Here is a 14,022-nt window from a genome sequence, read left to right on the forward strand (position 1 = left end):
GCAGAGCAGCTCTGACCAGGACAGTGCAGGGGAAGGAGGATCGGAGTGTACACTTGTTGAAGGAAGAAAAGAGGGGACTTGAATTGAACTGTGTCTAGTTCCATTGTTTTTGTTTTGTATTTGTTTTTTGTTTTTTTCTCTCTTTTTGTGTGAAATGTCTGTCTTTAATCTAATGACCGTGAACGTTAGGGGGTTAAGGAATGAAGTGAAGAGGGCTGCTGTTTTTGCCTCTCTGCAGCATTTAGCTTTTTCTGTTTGTTTCCTGCAGGAGGTGCATTTAAAGGATAGTGGGGATATTAGTTTGTTTTCTAAAGAATGGGGGAGGGGGGAGTCTAGATGGAGTGTGGGAGGGGTACACTCTACAGGGGTAGGGATTTTGTTTGGGGATAGGGACATTAAAGTGGTAGATGCATTTTCTTTAGTTCAGGGGAGGGTTCTAGTGGTAGATGGGGATTGGAGGGGGCAGAAGTTAAGGTTCATTAATGTCTATGCTCCTTCTGAGCCAGGGCTGCGGAAAGATTTATTGGTGGGTTTGGGGACGGTTTGTATGTCAAATAGACAAATTATTTTGGGGGGGGATTTTAACATTTCTTTTGAGAAATCGCAGGATTTTAGTTTAATTCATTTGAAGGCATTAATTTCTCAGTTTTCTCTAGTGGATGGGTTTCGGTACTGTAATCCTGGTAAAGAAGGGGTGACTTGGCAAAATTCTAGAGGGTCTAAAAGTAGAATTGATTATTTTTTTGTAGCTAGGAGTTTGTCACTTATCTCATCTACAGTCTCTCCTGTTTGGTTTTCAGATCACCATAGGTTATCTTTAGTTGTTAATTTCAAAGTGCCTGGGTTTGGCAAGGGGTTCTGGAAACTAAACTGTGACATACTTAGAGAGAAGGATTTTAGAGAACAATTTTCTTTTTTTTATAAGGAATGGGTTGATTTAAAAAAGTATTTCAGTTCTGTGATTGACTGGTGGGAAGGGGTGAAAATAAAGATAAAGGTTCTAGCGCAGGGATATTGTAGGGCTAGGGCTTTTAGGGATAAGGGGGAGTTTCTCAGGTTACAGAGAGAATTGGAAGCACTGTACAGTAAAGGGAATAATGGTGAAGATGTTAATTGGGACAAATGTGCTGCACTGAAAGCCAAATTAAGGGAGCATTGTGAGAAGAGGGCCAGGGTGTTTTTGTTTAAAGGGAAGCAAGAGTTTGCTGAAAAGCACGAGACGTGTAGTTCTTATTTTTTTAAACAGATTAAAAGTGCACAAGGTAAGAGGGTATTTAACAGTTTAAAAAGAGGTGATGGGATTACAGTGCAGGATAACGCTGGTATGCTGCAGGAGGCCACCGCTTTTTATCAGGTCCTGTTTAAGGAAAAGGAGGTGGATAAGGGGGTAGGGGACTCCTTCTTGGACAGGGTGGAGGCCCGGGTTCCAGAGGAGGTCAGGGAGGAGTTGGAGCAGCCTATCAGTTTGAGGGAATTAACAGAAGCACTGAGGGGAATGAAAAACAATAAGGTTCCAGGTGGGGACGGGTTGCCAAAAGAGTTTTATGTTATATTTTGGGATATGTTAAGTAAGGATTTTTTGGAGGTAGTGCATGAGATTTTTAGTTCTGGGAGTTTGGGTGCTTCAATGAAAGAAGGGATCATTTCACTTTTATTTAAGAAGGGAGACCCTGAGGAGTTAAAGAATTGGAGGCCTGTCACGCTTTTGGGGGTCGACTACAAGCTGATCGCCAAGGTGCTGACGGGCAGATTGAAGAAGGTTATGCCTTCGATTATAAATGAGGATCAAACATGTGGAGTGGAAGGGAGGTCGATCCTCTGGAATCTCCAGCTGATCAGAGATGCTATCTCGTGGGTGCAGGACAGGGCTCTTCCTTTGATGCTGGTCAGCCTTGATCAAGAAAAGGCGTTTGATCGGGTAAATCACGGGTTTTTATTTCGCATTTTAAAAAGATTTGGTTTTGGTGAACACTTTCTAAGGTGGATAAATATAATGTACACAGGTGTGGGTAGTAGAGTTAATTTAAATGGGTTTTTGGGGGAGCTAATTAGGCAAGAGTCAGGGGTAAGGCAGGGGTGCCCCCTGTCTCCGTTACTTTATGTTTTGTTTATGGAGCCTTTTGCAGTAGTGGTCAGGGCAGATCAAAATATAGTAGGACTCCAGTTACCTGGCAGTGGGGGGAGCACAGTGAAAATCTCCCAGTATGCGGATGACACAACCCTGTTTTTGAGCACAGAGCACAGTTGGGTGTGGGCCTTGCAGGTCATTGAGCGTTTTGCGCTGGCCTCGGGGTCCAAGCTAAACATCGCAAAATCTACAGTAAAGTTCTTTGGGATATGGAGAGATAGGAAGGATGACCTGGGTGGTTTACAAAATTGCTCTGGGGCACTTAAATTGTTAGGGGTCAGTTTTGATCACGAGGGAAACGAAATGAGGAATTGGTGTGAGAGAATATCTCGGCTGAGGGTTAGACTTGGGCTGTGGAAAACTAGGAACTTGTCTTATAGTGGGAAGGTTTTAGTTATTAAGGCAGACATGCTGCCTTCATTATTATATTTATCGTATGTGTTTCCTATGCCAGCACGGCTTAGGAAGGTTATGACACAGATAACATTTGATTTTGTGTGGGGTGGGAAGTATGAATATATAACGAGGGTCCAGATGTACCAGCCTGTGGAAGAGGGAGGCAGAGATGTCCCTCATATTCCCCTTAAATTGGACTGTTTGTTTTTTTGCAATTTGTGTGTTTCTTTAACTTCACCTGTTCAGCATAAGTTTCAGTTTTTTGTATTATTTTGGTTTTCCGTGCCCATGAGACGTTTAATTGTGTGGGACAATAGAGTTCCCAAGGCTGAGCAGATGCCAGAGCATTATAAGCATGCTGTAAAGTGGTCTAAAAGGCACGTAGCGTGTCAAGAACGACAGATGTGCTTGAGTCACAGAGAACTATATGGGGCTATTAGGGAAGAACTAGGGAGAGGTAGGGAGCAGGTAGGGTCAAAAAATCTGTGGGTAACAGTTCAGCCTAAGGGGCTGGACAATATTTTAAAGGACCTTAATTGGATGGGGGCTCACAAAAGGTTAGCAGTGAGGGAGGTCCTGTACAGGCACAAGCTGACCAGAAACAAGTTCTGTCCTAGGGACACCTGTATGGCTGAGGAAACACAGAGCCATGTTTTCTGGGACTGTCCATTTGCAGCAGGGGTGTGGGGGGAGATGGGAAAGGTTTTTGATTTGTGTGGAGTTCGGGTGAATCTGTGTTATGAAAAGATTATGTTTGGACTGGTGCTGGGGGGAGTGGGGAAGAGGGTAAATTTTTTGGTTTGGTTGTTAATTTCTTTGGTGAAAAAGGGGCTGTGGGACTCAAGAGGGGTGTTAATAAAATCGAATGTTAAGGGGAGTGTGAGGGGAGTGGTGGAGAGGGTGAAAGGTGATATCAGAGGGAGGGTGAAGTGGGAGGTAGATAAGTGGGGTTTCAATGCAGCAAAGGAGAAGTGGAAAGGTTTAGTGGGTTTGTGAAAAGTGTGTTTAGAATTAGAGATGGGGGTGTCTATGATTAAAGGGATATTTTTTTTTTTTTTTTTTTTTTTTTTTTCCCCTTTTTTTTTTATATTTTTTTTTTTTTTTTTTTTTTTTTTTTTTTTGTATTGAATGCAATGCACACAACTTACTTGCACATACTATGAATATGATTATTAATATTAAAAAAAAAAAAAAAAAAATCTGTTCTTATCAGTTTAATATCTGATACGTCCCCCATAGGGGGACCGTCTATATTAAATGGATTTTTGGAAGCGGGAGATGGAAGCGGGGCTTGCTCCGTCAACTCCACGCATCGACCCGGTATTGCAGAACCTCCGGGAACGGTGCCCATTTCTCAGAAAGGTCAAAAGAGAGAGAGAGAGAGAGAGAGCTGGACGAGAGAGAGAGAGTGAGCGAGAGAGACAGAGGATACATCTCTCCTCGACTGCCCCCTTCTCAAGAGAGAGAGAGAAGAGAGAGAGAGAGAGAGAGCACCCACCCTCCCTCCCCACTCCTCCCCCCTCCCCTTTCTGGACCCGCGCGGCAAAAGGCTCTCTCTTTTCGTTCTTGTTTTTTTTTTTTTTTTTTTTTTTTTTTTTCATATTTATATTCATCCGTCCGTAACGCACGCAGCAGGCCAGTGTAGCAGCAGCAGCAGCAAAGCGCCCTTTCGCCGGGGCGGAACGGCAGATGCGTTTTGGGAAGAGTTCCCTTTTTTTGTTTTGCGTGGCCTTGCTGCCGCTTGGTAGAGGGGAGTGCCTTTGGGCCGGCCGGAAGGGCTCGGCCACCAGCAAAGGCACGCTCCGGCTTCTCTACAGCTCGAATGAACCTTTCGCCTTTTACTAAAGATTTCCGTGGAGAGGAACATTTACGAGTTCGATCCAATTTTTGAACAGCCCTTCCCCTCGGGGAGAGGCTACACCTGGAGTTTAAAAGCAGAACGAGCACAGAAAGGGCGGTCGCCCCCGTTGGAGCCCGGCACCTTTCCTTCCTTCCTTCTTGGAAGTAGGAGGCGGCGAGGCGGCTCTTCGTTCATGTGCCTGCGAAGACTCCTCCCGCGTACGCGGGCCCATGGGCGTTTGGCCAAAACCATTGTGGGCATCGCTTCTCGGCCTCTTGGCTCTGATCCAGTGTGTGGCTTGACCGCAGCTCGATTTGGAAGCGATCGGTAAGGTATCGGTAAGGTAAACGGGAGCAGCGTTGGTTGCTGGTAGCTGTGGTCTGGTTAGCAGAGGACTAGGGCAGGCGGCAGTCCAGGAGCCAGGTTGTTGAGCAGGTAAGGGGGACCCTTTGAGGGCACCTTATCTGCTGTTTTTCGTTTTCTTTTTCATAGGTTGATACCTTGCTTTTTTTGGCCTTGGCTAAATTTAAAACTTAAACCCTTTTTTGTGGGAGAAGGTGTTTATATAGTTAAAATGGCGGCCTCGAGGTTTGCGGCACGTCGTTTTAATTGTATAAGGATTTCCTTGAAGGAGCAGGAGAGAGGAGAGGGGCAGGAGGTTGAATTTAATAGGCTTGAGTTCTCTAGGTCTGTGTTACAGAATAAATTGGGATTCAAGCCAGATCAACTCAATTGTATTATTACTGTGGGGAAGGGAAACACTTGGGATGTGAGTTTTAGGGAGGTGAGTGATTTGCAGAAATGTCACCGGTTGTTTATTTTAGGGAAAGATGACCATCAGTTGAGTAGGTTTCATGTGACTACCTTGACTGATGTTGCTAGGAGGGTGGTGATTGTGAGGATGGGGTTCGGAGACTGTGCAGGGAGAGGATGTGTGTATATGGCTGAGAAAGTATTGTTTGGTGCATGGGGGTGCAGAGACTGAACTCTTCCTGGCATCACTGACCTCTATACCTCAGCTAGTCGATACTTCTACCTTCACACATTCGATTCCAGACAAAATATACTGATTGTGCTAGCCCGGCGTAAGAGTTATTGTGTAAGTCTGCTGTGCCAGATCATTTATGGGTATGAGGGGTATAGGGCCATCACCTCTGAAATAGTGCTGTCATTCGTTGCGATGGATAGCTATACGTCCAGCATTCAATTATTTCCCGTGTAGGGGAGGCTTTATGCCGATCCTCTATCCTCATACCTGTCTGTCCCATTACATGCTATATATAGTATCGCACTGTGGGAGATTATATCAGACGATGCTTTGTCGTGTGTTGACATGGTACACACACACGAGTACCCAGGGAACCATGCCGCACCTATTTTTCACGCTCGTCGGTGTAACGACACAAGACAAAGAAAGAATCTCTAGTAGTTACCGGCCTCACTCATCACATCGTACACTCGCTACGTCTCTTCAAGTTTTGTATGGACTCTGTACCTGTGCACCAGTCACAAATACTTTAAGGACCGAGAAGGGACCAGCTGATATATCATCTGTGCATACTTGCGTGAGTGACAAATACGTGTGATCTAGCCTGGAGGTAAACGCTTCCGTATTCCTGTTTTCTAGCCATCTCTATACTGTAAACTCTCCGACTACTCTCTCATTACTCACTTACTACACCGTCTCTGCCTACAGTTTCGAGCGTCTACACTGTCTATCCATCGAGCAACCCCTCTCCCTCGTCTCCCTCCTCCCCTGCTCTCCCTGCGGTGGGACAGCAGGAAGGGAGAGGAAAGAGGAAGGAGAGTACTGAGGGGGAAGGGAAGGGAGGTGAGCAGCAGGGGAGAGGGGAGAGTGAGAGTAGAGAGGATGAGGGGAAAGGGCAGGCATCTGGGGCGGGAGAGCAGAGAGGAAGTGAGGGGGAGGAGGAGATGGATCAGGGGGACGGACAGAAGGAGCAGCAGGGGGTTTCCTTGGCAGTAGATTTACAGGTTACATCTTCAGAAGAGGACAGTGAGGGGCTCGGAGAGGGGTCGAATAAGAGTGAGGGGGAGGTAGGTCCCTCAGGTACCCAGGACGAGACCCCTATCCCATGTGGCCAGATGCATCCAAGGGGATATGTGGTGAGTGATGTAGAGAGTGGATCGGAGGGGGAGTCTAGTGAAGAGGAGATAGAGGTGGGAGGAGAGCTAGATGAGGAACAAATGGAGCAGGAGAGAGCTTCGGGGAAAAGGAAACTGGAGAAAGGAGAAGATGTAAGAGGTGGTATGAAAGTGGGGAAAAGAGGGAAAAAGGGAATAAAAGAGGACAGTAAGCATGCTAGGCCGGGAGCTCCGGTGTCTCCTGGTTCTGACTCCTCGGTACTGAGTGACAGGTCTTATGGTGGGAGGGGTATTGACCCTGGGGACACCTCTTTTTTAGACGATGATAACGTACAGCAGTTCTCAGATAGCGTGGGGATGGAGCCAAGTAAAATGTAATGGTTATGTCGTCACACCTTTTGTTGTTCCACATGGCGCTCATAATAGCTACAGTGAATGTGAGGAGTGTGGTGAGCAAGGTCAGGTGCAAAGCTGTTTTAGAGTGGCTAGCAGATATTGATGCAGATGTGTTCTTTTTGCAAGAGTGTGGGATTGGGTTTAGAAAAGAATATAGAGAGTTGGAAAGCATGTGGCTGAAAGGTGAATCAGTGTGGTCGGGGACAGATGAAAATAAGAATGCGGGGGTGGCAATACTGTTTAAAAATAATAAGTGTTCTACTATTACCCTCTTACTAACATCATAAACACAAACACCTGGCGGATACTCGTCCTACGTCTTTTCCCGTGACACGTAACAATCTACACTCAATGAACTCGTATACATTTCGATTTGTTCCTCTGTATTTAGTACGAGATAAAGGTCAGACATACGAACTACACGTATGTCGCGATACGAATACTAACCTGTGGAGAAACACCAGAGGGTTGAACTGTTGGGACTGGTGAGGATGGAGCTTAGTTCATCCATACCGGTAGTGATGGGTGGTGACTGGAATTGTGTGAGGAGTGGGAGTGACAGGAAGGCTGGGAAGGAAGAGTTTAAATTAGATAAAACATCGGTGTTATTGAACAAAATTATTAAAGATTTTAAGTTGACAGACTGCTATAAGAGGATCCATTCTGAAGAGGGCTTTACCTGGAGCAACCCTCAGGGGACTAGGAAATCCAGGATCGATATGGTCTTTGTTTCCGAGGGGGTGGAGGTGAAAGGTTGTAAACTGGAGCCTGTGTTCTTCTCCGATCATGTGATGGTGAAGTCAACATTGGATCTGGGAGGGGTGAGTGAAAAGGGGAAGGGAGTATGGAAATTAAATGTAAAATTATTAGAGGATAGTAAAATAAGAGAGAAATATGTAGAGAAGTATAAAGGGTGGAGGTCTCTACAGGTTTTCTTTGAAAGGAAGAGTGAGTGGTGGGATTTTGTTAAAAGGAAAACCAAATTGTTTTTTATAAATGAAGGCAGGGATAAGGTGCGTAAAGCAAGAGAGAAATGCAAATGGCTGGAAAGGAAGCTTCAGAGATTGTTTTTGCAGGAGAGGGCGGGTTTTGGAGTCTCTGAAGAGATAAAGGGGGTGAAAGAGAGAATAAAACATTTAAGGTATAAAAAAAGTGAGTCAGTGATACTGCAAAGCAAGATAGAAAGGATTGAGAAAGAAGAGACCTGTTCAAGGTTCTTTTTTAAGAAAGTATTTGACAGGAAGCAGGTGATGGAGGGTTTAAAAGGGGTCGATGGTGGGGTGAGGAATGGAAATAAAGACATGTGTGAAGTGGCGGAAATTTTTTATGAGAATTTGTACAATGAAAAGAGTGTGGTAGAGAGCAATTACAAAGAAATGATTGAAGGTATTAATGCAGGGTTAAATAATGAACAGAAGGAGATGTTGGTAAAGGGCTTTTCTCTAAAAGAGCTGGATAAAGCTTTGAAAATGAGCAAAATGGGGAAAACGCCTGGGGAGGATGGCTTACCTGCTGAATACTACAAGTGCTTTTGGAGTATTTTAAAATATGATTTGTTGAGTGTTTTTATAGAGATTTCTAATGCTGGGGAAATGGCTGCTTCCTTCAAGAGGAGCATCATCACGCTGCTCTATAAGAAGGGAGATCCAGAAGATTTGAAGAACTGGCGTCCAATCAGTCTCCTTAACACAGACTATAAGTTGCTGGCGAAGATCCTGACTGGGAGGATGGGGCAGGTGATTGATACAGTCATCCATCAGGACCAGGTATGTGCAGTCCCGGGTAGGAGGATAATGGACAGCCTGATACTCGTGAGAGATACTATCTGTTATGCCAGGGAGAGGGAGCTCCCGTTTAGTGTCCTGAATTTGGACTTAGAGAAGGCATATGATAGGATAGCGCACAAGTACATGTTTGGTGTACTGCTGAAAATGGGGCTCTACCTTATTCAAACGGGTTTAGTCTGCCAAGCAAGTACCTTCACAAGGCTAGAACAAGACTTTCTATCCAAAGTTTCACAAACAAAACCATCCACATTTTACCCTCGGAATAAACGGGAGCACGTCTGAACCAGTTAAGATCCGAAGCGGAGTGCGCCAAGGCTGTCCACTGTCTCCTCTGCTGTTTATATGTAGCATTGAGCCTTTAGCCATTGCTATTAGGGCTAATAAACAGACCTGTGGACTGTTTGTACCTGGGAGTGGAGGTGAACAAGTAAAATGCATTTTGTATATGGATGATGTGTCAATCATCTGCAGAGACGAGTTCTCCATGGAGAGGACAATGAGTGCAGTTGAGGGGTTCTGCAGGGCGTCAGGTTCTAAAGTCAACCTTAATAAGAGCGAGTGCATGATGTATGGGAAATGGGCCAGAGTACCCAGTATTGGGTTGTGTTTTAAGAATGATTTTATTAAAATTTTAGGGATTAAATATTTTAAGAACGGGTCTGGGATGCAGAACTGGGTGGACGTTACAGCAAAGGTTGCACAAAAGTTGGGGCTGTGGAGCCTCAGGGAACTCACCTTTGAGGGAAAATGTTTAATTTTAAAATCTGTTATTTTACCTGTTTTGTTGTATTTGTCAGCAGTGTTCCCTCCAAATAGAAATGTCCTGTGTGCCCTGACACGAAGCGTGATGCGTTTCTTCTGGGGGAGGAAGAATGAAATGCTAAAAAGAGAGGTGGTACACAGGGCCGCAAAAAATGGAGGGAAGGGGGTTCCTGACCTCACGAAAACCCTGTTTTTGCATTTTGTCATTTGTCATGTAAGGTTATGTTTGTATGGGTCATCCAAAACAGCGCATTTTGTGAGATATTTTTTAGGACCGATCTTAAGAGGTTTTAAAATGTTTTACCCTGTTTTGTCAGTGCCGACGGCATGGGAAGCACCCTTTCACTATAATAAAATTAAACTGTTTCTAAAGAAAGAGGAGCTTTTTACACTGGATAATGAGGTGTGGCAGGACCCCCGGAAAGTGCGGAAATTTGTACTGGATAGAGAGAAGATGTGTAACGTTTCTTTTTTTAACCCACAGGTTGTGGAAGGAATTTGGTTGGCGGTAGCTCACCCGAGACTCATGAATCGGCACAAGGACTTGGCATGGCAGACAGTGCATGAGATCCTTCCAGTAAGGGCTGCTATGTTTCGGAGGAAGCTCGGGAAGACCCCTAGATGTCCTTTTAAGGACTGTGGGGAAGAAGAGTCGGCAGCGCACCTGTTCTGGGACTGTGGGCAAGCAAAAAAAGTCTGGCGGGAAGCCGAAGTTTTTCTGCGCTGTTTTTTAAATAAGAGAAGGCTCCTAAAGGCAATGGTTTTGTATGGGGTTAAGCCTGGGTTCATCCCAAAAGAGGAATGGCCATACCTATGGGTCATGCTAAACTGTTTTAAAGAGGCCATGTGGAAGGCGAGAAACCTCCTAGTGTTTAAAGGAAACCTTCTGTCCTCTGGAGAGGTGAAGAACTTGGCTTGCCACAGGCTCGGAGAGTATCAGATACAGGATGCGCTGCGTGAGGGAGAAGACATCGCCCAGGAGAAATGGGGCCCTTGCTGGTGTTTGCCTGCCACCTGGACTCGTGCCGGTTCATGGTCCAAAGATAGGGGGTGAAGCGTTTGTTTTTCTGGTCCACATTGCAACCGTTTTTACAAATGGAACTGTGTTTTTTTGCACATACCTTTTTGTGTTGGTTTTATGTTTGTTTTTAAAAGAATTGTTTTTCTAGACCCCGGTCTTTCATTGTTAAATTTGGGTATTATGACTTGATATTGTGATTTGGTTTCGTTTTGTTGTTTTTAAGTGTTTTGATTATGTATGATTAGTTTTCACTGTCCAAGGAAAATAAATAAAAACTTTAAAAACAAAAAAAATCTGTTCTTATCAGTTTAATATCTGATACGTCCCACATAGGGGGACCGTCTATATTAAATGGAATTTTGGAAGCGGGAGATGGAAGCGGGGCTTGCTCCGTCCACACCACGCATCGACCCGGTATTGCAGTACCTCTGGGAACGGTGCCCATTTCTCAGAAAGGTAAAAAGAGAGAGCCCTCAGAGAGCGATGCGAAGTGCGAGCGAGCCTCGCTATCTCTCTCGGTGTTGTGGGAGGTACGGAGGGAGGTGTGTGGGGTTGGATGTAAAGTACCCTGCGCGGCAAAGGCGAGTGTTCGTTTCTTTTTTTTTTTTTTTTTTTTTTATATTTCATATTCAGGCAGGCCTAACGCACGCAGCAGGCCAGTGTAGCAGCAGCAGCAGCAGCAAAGCGCCCTTTCGCCGGGGCGGAACGGCAGATGCGTTTTGGGAAGAGTTCCCTGTTTTTGTTTTGCGTGCGTTGCCTCGCTGCCGCTTGGCAGAGGGGATGGCCTTTGGGCCTTTGGGCCGGCCGGAAGGGCTCGGCCACCAGCAAAGGCACATTACGGCTTCTCTACAGCTCGAATGAATTTTTCGACTTTTACTAAAGATTTCCGTGTAGAGGGGCATTTACGAGTTCGATCCAATTTTTGGACAGCCCTTCCCCTCAGGGAGGGGCTCCACCTGGAGTTTAAAAGCAGAACGAGCACAGAAAGGGCGGTCGCCCCCGTTGGAGCCCGGCACCTTTCCTTCCTTCCCTCCTTCCTTCCTTCCTCCCTCCCGCCCGCCCAGTAGGCCGAGAATCAGTACCCGCCACGACTGCTGCGGCGGGCGTGCCGCGCCCCGAAAGGCGTTTGGCCCCAAAAAACCATTGGGGGGCAATATTCGCTCTTTCTTTTCTCTGGACCCCTCTTGGCTCATCTCAAGTGTATGTGGCATGACCGCAGCATTTTGAATATTTGCTGAGAAAGAGAAGGCGCTGGGATTTGGATGCGATGGCAACGGGAAGAAGAATGCAGAATTTGATCCGGTTTCGATGGAGTGAGGAGTTGGTGAAACAGCTGAGAACCGTGGATGTTGGAGAGTGGAAGGATACGCCAGGTGGACGTGAATTTTTCGTGAAGGAAGTGCTGCTGAAAGGACTGAAGTTGGAGGTGAAGTCTATTTTTTGTTTTCAAAATTATGATAAGTTTTTTGATTTAGTTTTATGCAGTGAAGAATTGGCTCGGAGCGTCTGGGATAATTATCAGCGGAAGAAAAATGAAAGGCCTTTTTCTCTGTATGTTGGAGACCCTTTGTTTGCAAGAGAAGTTCGTCCATTATTTGTGTTTATGTACAACCCATATGTTGGTCAAGAGGATGTTGCACAGTACATTGGGAGAGTCTGTGATATTATTTCGGGACCTTTTAAAGTTCTTGACCCTGTAGGTATTTGGACTGGGAAATGGAAATTTTTCGTGAGGCTGAAGATTTGTAGTACAAAAGAGGGGGGTATAGTACACCCTCCGGGACGAGTACAGATTGGGGGAAACAGGGGTTTTTTAAGCTACCCTGGGCAACCGAGGAGGTGTTTCAAATGTGATATGGAAGGACATGAGGCGAATGAATGCCAAGTAACGTTCTGCCAAAAGTGTAGGAGGAAGGGGCATGAAGCGATGGACTGCAACACCCCAAAGAGTTGTAGCATGTGTGGATCCTTTGATCATTTGTATAGAGAGTGTGGTAAACGTGGTATGGATGAAGAGCATGCAAATGAGAGTGGTGATGGTGCAAAGAAAGATGGGAGTGAAGAAGGAAAGAGTGGAAGTGGAGGTGTATTGGATGTTGAGGATCAAAAGAGGGTGGGGAGGATGCAAAGCGATATGGGAGGGAACAGTGAATTATTGCATGTGGGATGCGTGGTATGAAGTTGTGAGTTGAGCCAATGCAGGGTGCTTATGTGTATACCGAGCGATGGTGAGTGGATAGTGCATCGTTGAAGGGGTAAAGAGTGATGTGGTTGAGTAGTCCGTGACGAAGGGTAAAATGTGCGAGTGGTGGAGGGAGTATGAGTGGTAAGGAAGTGAAAGAGGGTGGAGGTGTGGGTGTAGGTGGTGGTGGTGAAGGTGATGGTGGGGCGGACAAGGTAGAAGAGAGTGAGGCGATGGAGGGAACGGAGATTGATTTAAAAAAAAAGCGGAAAGACAGAGAAGCTGGAGCCGGGAGCAGAAGTGAGGAGAGTTCCAGTGAGGGTGCAGTTGGTCCGAGCTGGTCGGAAAGTGTGGAAGAAGAGGAGGAAAGGAGGAAAAGAAGAACCGATCAGCGGAGAGAAAGGGAGGATGCTAAGGAGAAAAAGAAACGAGAAAAGGAGGAATACGAAAAGTTAACTTGGGCAGAGAAGATGGAAATAGAAGAGGAGAAGAAGAGGAAGAAAGGTGACAAATTCGTAGAGACCTCTACGTATAGACATACTTTAATGCACTGTTATTGTGAGAAAGAATTTAGAGAATTGATGATCTGGAACGAAAGGCTGAGGAAGGGACCGGCGACGGAAAGTGAAATAGAGAAGTTTGGAATTGAGAGGGATAAGATTTTGCAACGTGCTAGATGGAGGGCAGACATAGCAAGGAGGGAGGCGGAAAAGAAATAGAGGGATAGGGTTTTGTTTTTTGTTTTTTTCTGAATTTGCATGTTTGTGAAATGATTATTATAATGAAATGATATTGTTTGTGTATAGTGTTTTTTGTTTCCTTTGTTTTGAATAATAAAATAATGTAATTGGGTATTTGGGATTTTGTTCTGGGGTGAAAAGTAAGTTTTTGTTTGTAAATTTGCATATATGTAAAGTGAAGGTCTTTTCTTGTATTGTTAGAATATATGTTTAGTTTCTTAGTTACTGTTTTATTAGACTGTGTTGTTGTTTTGTAATGGGAATCAGTATTGTGTTTTGTTGAATGTTTTGTTTTGTTAAAGTAAAGTAATGGTTTCTGTTTAGTTATTTTTGTATATGTAAAAGCTAGTTTTTGATTTGTGTTCAGTTTTGTAATTATAATAAGTGTTGTGTTTTTTGAATGTTTTTGTGTTGTTAATTGTTAAGATTAAATTTATTATAAAAATCAAATCAAATCTGTTCTTATCAGTTTAATATCCGATACGTCCCCCATAGGGGGACCGTCTATATTAAATGGATTTTTGGAAGCGGGAGATGGCAGCGGGGCTTGCTCCGTCCACTCCACGCATCGACCCGGTATTGCAGTACCTCCGGGAACGGTGCCCATTTCTCAGAAAGGTCAAAAGAGAGAGAGAGAGAGAGAGAGAGAGAGAGCGAGCGAGCGAGC

At 45.0% G+C, this 14,022-nt stretch overlaps 4 non-coding genes and 1 pseudogene across 4 annotated transcripts; all 5 read left to right on the forward strand.

Annotated features, from left to right (window-relative positions):
• Window positions 1-3,689: 3,689 nt before the first annotated feature.
• On the forward strand, window positions 3,690-3,878 carry LOC121311392. Its single transcript, XR_005949217.1, has one exon. It is a non-coding gene; the product is annotated as a U2 spliceosomal RNA (small nuclear RNA).
• Window positions 3,879-4,321: 443 nt separating this feature from the next.
• LOC121311370 lies at window positions 4,322-4,439 on the forward strand. Its single transcript, XR_005949200.1, has one exon. It is a non-coding gene; the product is annotated as a U5 spliceosomal RNA (small nuclear RNA).
• Window positions 4,440-10,673: 6,234 nt separating this feature from the next.
• Window positions 10,674-10,881, forward strand: LOC121311396 (annotated as a pseudogene).
• A 384-nt stretch (window positions 10,882-11,265) lies between these two features.
• On the forward strand, window positions 11,266-11,383 carry LOC121311368. The gene has a single exon (XR_005949199.1). It is a non-coding gene; the product is annotated as a U5 spliceosomal RNA (small nuclear RNA).
• Window positions 11,384-13,781: 2,398 nt separating this feature from the next.
• Window positions 13,782-13,965, forward strand: LOC121311383. Its single transcript, XR_005949212.1, has one exon. It is a non-coding gene; the product is annotated as a U2 spliceosomal RNA (small nuclear RNA).
• The last annotated feature ends 57 nt before the right edge of the window (window positions 13,966-14,022 follow it).

The sequence above is a fragment of the Polyodon spathula genome, unplaced genomic scaffold (genome assembly GCF_017654505.1).
Source record: "Polyodon spathula isolate WHYD16114869_AA unplaced genomic scaffold, ASM1765450v1 scaffolds_3195, whole genome shotgun sequence".
Classification (NCBI taxonomy): domain Eukaryota; kingdom Metazoa; phylum Chordata; class Actinopteri; order Acipenseriformes; family Polyodontidae; genus Polyodon; species Polyodon spathula.